The 6,801-nt window shown below is 41.1% G+C and overlaps 1 long non-coding RNA gene across 1 annotated transcript; it reads right to left on the bottom strand.

Annotated features, from left to right (window-relative positions):
* Positions 1 to 651: 651 nt before the first annotated feature.
* On the bottom strand, positions 652 to 6,801 carry LOC149749013 (uncharacterized). Its single transcript, XR_016393600.1, has 2 exons — positions 5,417 to 6,801; positions 652 to 1,441 (listed from the first exon to the last, which is right to left on the bottom strand). It is a non-coding gene; the product is annotated as an uncharacterized LOC149749013 (long non-coding RNA).

The following is a 6,801-nucleotide window of genomic DNA, read 5'->3' as shown; positions in this document are numbered from 1 at the left end:
GCAGGTGTGACATGCTGAGCATGGCAGAGCAACAGCAGAGAACCAGCCTGAGTTCCTGGTGCCATGGAGAGCTACACCCGCTCTGCGCTGACTGCCCCCAGACTTCTTCCACATGAGCGGGAAATGCAAGGCGTGCTTGTTTAAGCCACTGATAATTGGCTTCTTCATTTCTCACAGTTTAACCCAAATTATTTGGTCTTGCTCACCGCTAAACTCCCCTCCTTGCTTGTGTCGAGGGGCGGCAGCTGGTGTGTTCCACCTCAACCTCTGAGAAGTATGGTGGTTTCAGCCCCACTCCAGGCTCTACATGGGTCACGTCTCCGGAGGTCTTCTCCATTTCTGTTTTCCACTAAACTCGTTTCCCCTCCCGAACCCTGTGTCACTGGTCCTCTAAGAACCATGTGGTGTCCTTCTTTGAAATACAGACTGCTGGGCCCATGCCTGGAGTTTCTGGTACTAGGCCTGGGAGGGGGCCCCCAGGAATCTGCATTTTAACACATACCTTCAGGGATTTTGGTGCAGGGCATTTGTGGACCACATATTGAGAAACACTGCCCAAGTTTCGTTTTACTTTGCTAATTGATAAAACTATGAAATATTTCAATCCCATACAGAAAAACAAAATGAATAATATAACAAATACTTACAACGGAGCTTTGTCAAATTTTATTTATTTTAACTGTTATAAAGTATTTCACACTTTTATAAACCAAAATTTATTCTTCTGTTGATGGACATTTAGGTGTTTTCCAAATTTTTGGCTGTTACAAATAATTCTGGAATGAACCTTCTTGAATATAGCTCCTTGTGCACACTTGGGGGAATTTAAAATACACTGTACATAAAGTTTACCAGCTTCATCACAATTATAAAGGGGACTTTACATACATGGTTCTACCTTGAAATCTTATAACAACCCCAAGAGGCTGCCTGAAGGGGTAGTAACCTCCACGAAACCCTTCTAGCATCTTCCTCCAATTGTTCTTATCACCACTCGGCATGTTCCTTTTCTGCATCATACACTCAAGTGTCTCTGTAATTCACACTGAAAACAACTGACATGGTGGATATTGCTAGTTCCTCTCTCATATCCATTCGTCCTTCTTTCATTATTACCAGAACATCAGTTTTGTTTGGGATGGCAGCATGCCCAGTTTTTTTTAAAAAAACAAACACATTACTCTCTATCTCCCATGCAGCTGCGCTGGGGGCAGGGTTGGGGTTGCGGGGCGGGGGGACTCTGGCCAGTGAGGCTACTTGGGAATCTGCAGGGGAGTCTTCTGGGCAGCCACTGGAAAGTCTTGCTTTCTTGATACCTGTGCTGTGCCTTTTCTCTTCTTTCTCCTCCTCTTCCTCCTCCTTCTTTTTATCTGAAACAAGGGTGAGAGGCTGGAGGTAGGGCCCCTGCACTGATCCATGAAACCGAGGCCATGTGTGGAGTCTGGTGAAGCAAAGAGACGGGGAGCCTGAGTACTTGATGGCATTGTGGGGCCTCCATAGAATCCCGAGCGCCCACAAGAGAAAGAGACCTGTATTTGATTAAGCCTTCACAGTCAGCTTTCTGTTCCATGCAGGCAAATACAATCCCTAACTGCTACTTAGAATTTCACTTCACTTACTCACGTTTGCCCTATCTTTCTTTCAGTCTATTGTGGACTGGAGATCTCCCTTCCATTAGAACAGATTCTTGGAGTGTGCTGGTCTGAATATAGGTGATGATAGGTGAATGGTTTTGGCTAATTAACTAAAATTTGATCTTTAAGATGGTAAATTCCAGGCCATTTGAGGCTATCCCCAAACCATTTAATTGAATAATTCAGATTCTCTGTCACAAGAGATTCTAATTTTTACTTTAATCTGACTCTTAGAAAATAGCTCTGGTAAAGAATGCAAATGATTTCTTACACCTGAAATACTGATTTAAACATTGTCTTCATAAACTTAGACTTCTGTGCATTTAAGTTTTAAATAGTAACATAAACCCTAACACTTAGAGTAAAGATCTAATATAATAATCTTATCTAGATTATTTCCTTCAAAATTAGGATTCACTTCTAGGGTTGGAAATTCAAGTAATTTGGAAAGAGCTTTTGATAGTTCTGCTGAAATGTATCCAGGCAAACTGTGCCATTTTGAATAGTATGCATTAGTGTCCACTGACCTTTCATTTGGATCCTATCTTCCCGATAAGTGCACACTTATTTTTCTGCTTGGCTTCAGTAATGCCGAGCTACCTCATAGGAGGGCTGTGCAGAAATACTAATGAATATGATTGTCATGCACTTTACAAATATAAAGAGCTACCACAAAACAATGAGGTGGCACCAAGTGTCTGAAATATGCCATTCGATGCAACTCTAGAAGAGGCACTGAAGTCTTGTAAAATAGTCATCTAGCTATGTTCAACGGACACCCAAAGCCAAAAATCTGCATTGTGTTTTGGAAAACTTTAATTTTTCATTTTTAATTGTTACTTTTTAGTGGTGTTTGGTATCATCTTACCTCTGATTTAAACAATAATTCGCTTGAGAATATCAGGTTCATACTTATAGTAAGTCATTTATACAGAATGAATTATACTATTATAAATGAATTAATAGTTTAAAATTAGTAATCGATTACAGATGAGCTGTTATTCATGAAAATTTAAAAAACATTAAAATTCATCTTAAAAAACAGAAATTAGGGCCTGATCTCCCTCCAAATAAGGCATTCTTTGCTTTTCCAGTAACATAGTTCATTCATTAATTCGACAAATAGTTAGATGACTACCATCAGCCAGACATGGGGACAGGAACTAAGGAGAACTGTGCTGGGAATTAAATGGCACAACATATATGAAAACATCTGGTACACTCTTGGTTGCTACTCAAGAGAACCAATAACAGAGGGGCCTCAGAGAATAGAGGAGGTGGTCTAGACTGAGGAGAAGATGGAGATAATGCCATAGTTTGTTCTGATAAGGGCTTTGGAATGGAAGATGAGAACCTGGGGATTGCTCCCTGTAACAGTGGTCAAGTCACTGCAGTGCTGGAGGAACAGAAGTGAGGCCAGGGAGGACTAGAACTGTAATGCTCAACGAGATAGAGGATTTGGAATAATGAATCAAAGGTGAACTTCCACCATGTTCGGTTTGCACACATGATTGCCCAGTGACCACCTGCCCTGATCAAGAGCACTTTAAACTGACCCTGGTCGGGGAGGGGGAAAGGCCTAGATCAACCTGTTAAGCAAGTTACCAAGGAGGAGACACAGTATTGAGAGAAGAAAAAAGGTGTAGGAGTTTCCCAACAAGTCACATGAGAAAATAATTGGGGAGGGAGTTGGAAACAATACAATTCTTAGAGCTTCAGATATCCATATGCCAATAGGATGTGCATAGGTAATAAACAGCATGCAATTGACATGATAACAGAGGACAGTAAATATAGTCTCTTAAGGTGCATTGAGCTGTGGTAGTATGGGAATCAACCCACTTGCTGCCAGTCCCTACTGACAGATAAAAGGACTTCTGTGATACTGAATGTGAATCATTTAGCACGGTGCCTAACACAGGGTAGTTATTATTTGGAATAGAAAAAAATAGCTATAAAACCCTTGTAAATTCCTGATCTTCTCTTCACCCCTACTCCCATCTCTATAAATGCACCATAATCTATCCAGTTTTGCAAGCCTAGAAACCCAGCACCCTCCTAACTTTTTGAAGCACACACCAAATCTTGTTGACTTTAACACATAAATATGGCATTCAGTGCATTTCTCTGTCTCTCCACTTTAGTACATCACCATCATCTCTGGGTCTATTCCAATAGTTGCCCAGCGAGTCTCCCCAGTTCCACTGTTACTCCACTCCCATCTATTCTTTACCATGCAGTCAAGGCCTTCGATTTAAAACAAAATCCATTCATGTCTTCTCCTATGTAAAACCCATCCCCTGTTCCCCATTATTCAGGGTAAAGACAAAGACCACAGCCGGCAGTGCCCATGTGTTCTAGCCTCTACCTGCCTCTCCAGCCCCATCTCTCTGTCCTTGTCCACCAACTTTCAGCTCCTAAAATGTGCCAGGCTCCTTCTTTCCTTAAGATCTTTGAAGATGTTACTTTGTTTGCATAAGACGCTTTCCTCTGTCATCTTTGCCCAGTCCACTCCTACTTATGCTTCAGATATCAGTTTACCTGTTGATTTTCTCTGAGAAAGCCTTCCCTGACCACCGGGTAAGGGGGTTCTCCTAGAACACATACTTGTAGCATCCTCTGCTTTTCCTCACCACAGTTTGTAACTAGTTTTTATAAAATTATTTCTTTAATGGCTCTTTCTCCCACTAGACTATGAACAACATAAGGGCAGGGGCTATGTCTGTTTTTCTCACTGTTATAACCCTAAGACCTAGCAAAATGCCAAGCAAATGGTGAAATACTATGTATTTGATAAATAAAGCATCTATGATATACATCAGATTTAAATATTAGATTAAAAACTATGGTACAGGATGTTGATAATGGGAGAGGCTGTGTGTTTGGAGGCCGGTAAATAAGGAGTATATAAGAACTCCCTGGGCTTCCCTTGTGGCGCAGTGGTTTAGAGTCCGCCTGCCGATGCAGGGGACACGGGTTTGTGCCCCGGTCCGGGAGGATCCCACATGACACGGAGCGGCTGGGCCCGTGAGCCATGGCCGCTGAGCCTGCGCGTCCGGAGCCTGTGCTCCACAATGGGAGAAGCCACAACAGTGAGAGGCCCTTGTACCACAAAAAAAAAAAAAAAAAAAAAAAGAACTCCCTACCCTGAACTCAGTTTTGCTGTGAACATAAAACTGCTCTAAAAAATAGTCTATTAAAAAATTTTAAGCTATTATGCAAAATTTCAACTGTATACAAAATTAGAGAGAATAGTGTAATGAATGGATCCCCATGGACCCACCACCTTAGATCTTAGTATCATTTGAATGTTCAGGGTGACCAGTGAAATAATTTCTTTTTAAATTGACTTCAGATTTTACAACTGACATAAAAATAAAATGATTGACATTTATATATTCTGTGGAAATTATAAATGATAATTTTTTAAAAAGCATAATAAATATGTCTTCACATTTGGGAATTTTTAGTCCCTAAAGGGTCCTAGTGCACTCTCACAGCTATCTGATTTCATAGTGCACATAAGCATTGGCCACTTCACTGTCATTTGGACATCAGAATGCACTGGTCCTCTCAAGAGCATTTGAAATCAACATGAAAACCCTAATTCATTCCAATGACCACTCACCCTCACACTTCAGCACTTTTAGACAAAAGCAAAGACAATTAGCCACTGTGAGTTACACACACACACACACACACACACACACACACACACACACACACACACACACGGCTTTGAAAACAGAATGACTAAGATGTTTACCCAAAGAAATACATACAGTTTCTTGAATGTGCTGGGCTGCTTCCCACCCCTTAGGTCTTTTCACTTGCTGTATCTCTGATGCCCCCGGCTTGATCCAGTGGACTCCCACTCATCCTTCAGCTCTCAATTCATGACCCCTTCCCTGAGGAGCCATCGCTGATCTTCCTACTCTCCCCCTGACATAGATGGCCTTCTTAGTGTTCGAGTATTATCCTTTGCTAACCTCTGACCCTATACTTGATTTACATTTTCTGTCTTCCAGTTGTCTGTAAGCTATGTGAGAACAGAACCATTGAACTGTATAGAGAAGCATTATAATGTAGGAATTAAGCAACAACATATAAGCTTCAGAGTTTATGAAACCTGGCTTCAGATTATAATCTCAGCACCTGGGAAGCCTTATGCAACTGTCTGTGAAGGCTTAGGCAACTAAGCTGAGCCTTTGTGAGCCTATGTGAGCTTTTGTCACATTTTAAGTGACGATACTAATACCTACATCGCAGAGTTGTCATAGGGTTATAAGAGATTATGAACATAAAGCATTTAGAAGAATGAGTATCAAGGACATAGTTACTTCTCAATAAAAATATGTTGAAAGAAAGAAAAAGAAGGAAAGGAAAAAGAAAAGGAAAGAGGAAGGAAGAGGAGTGAAGGCCCACGCAAAAAACAAATGGATGAAAAATCCCCACATTTGTTAACCATTTTTAATCTTGAGGATTGCTCTCCTCTATTTAGTTATGGCGAAATTAGAGGGACTTTTACATTTTGAAGCTGAAATTCTTCCAGTGCACTCTTCCTTTTATGAAGAAAAACATGCTTTTTAATTCTTTTTAAGCCATTACTCTGAGGGGGAATGCACAGATTTGCCTTTCTATCGGCTGATGTGATTTCCATCTTTCAACTGCTCGTTTCTATCCTTGGGCTCATTCATTTTTGATGGGCTTCATAGCCTTTTTTAATCTGAAAATTATATTTACTGGGCACCTACTAGTACAGAGAATTACAGCTAACACAATATTGAAACAACATGGTCTTTTCAATTTTGCTTTCTTATCACCCAGGAGTTGGCAACACTAAGTGTGTGTGAGGTGAAGTGGTGGGTTAGATGACCCAATGTGTGTAGCTCATGTACTTGGGCATCTTGTTTCTGGAACAGGGGCTCTGAATAACAGGTACTTTTATCTTTCTCAGAAAAGCTCAACTTTGAGCTCCTGCTATATGCCCGGCACTGCTGTAGACATGGCAGGGGACAACAAGGGAAGTAAGACTCAACTCCTGCCCTCAAGGAGCTGACTACAGAGTAGGGGGAATTAGACACGGAGATAAGAACAAGCTAAAGAAAATGTCACAGGAGAAACACAAGAAAGTGCTTGAGGTTTCAAAGGAGGGAAAGGGTGTATC

Source organism: Delphinapterus leucas, chromosome 6, assembly GCF_059928025.1.
Source record: "Delphinapterus leucas isolate spDelLeu-1000000601 "Yukka" chromosome 6, BTC_Dleu_Yukka2, whole genome shotgun sequence".
In the NCBI taxonomy this organism is placed as follows: Eukaryota; Metazoa; Chordata; class Mammalia; order Artiodactyla; family Monodontidae; genus Delphinapterus; species Delphinapterus leucas.
Note: the sequence above shows the minus strand (reverse complement) of the source record. Positions and strands in the feature narration are given on the sequence as shown.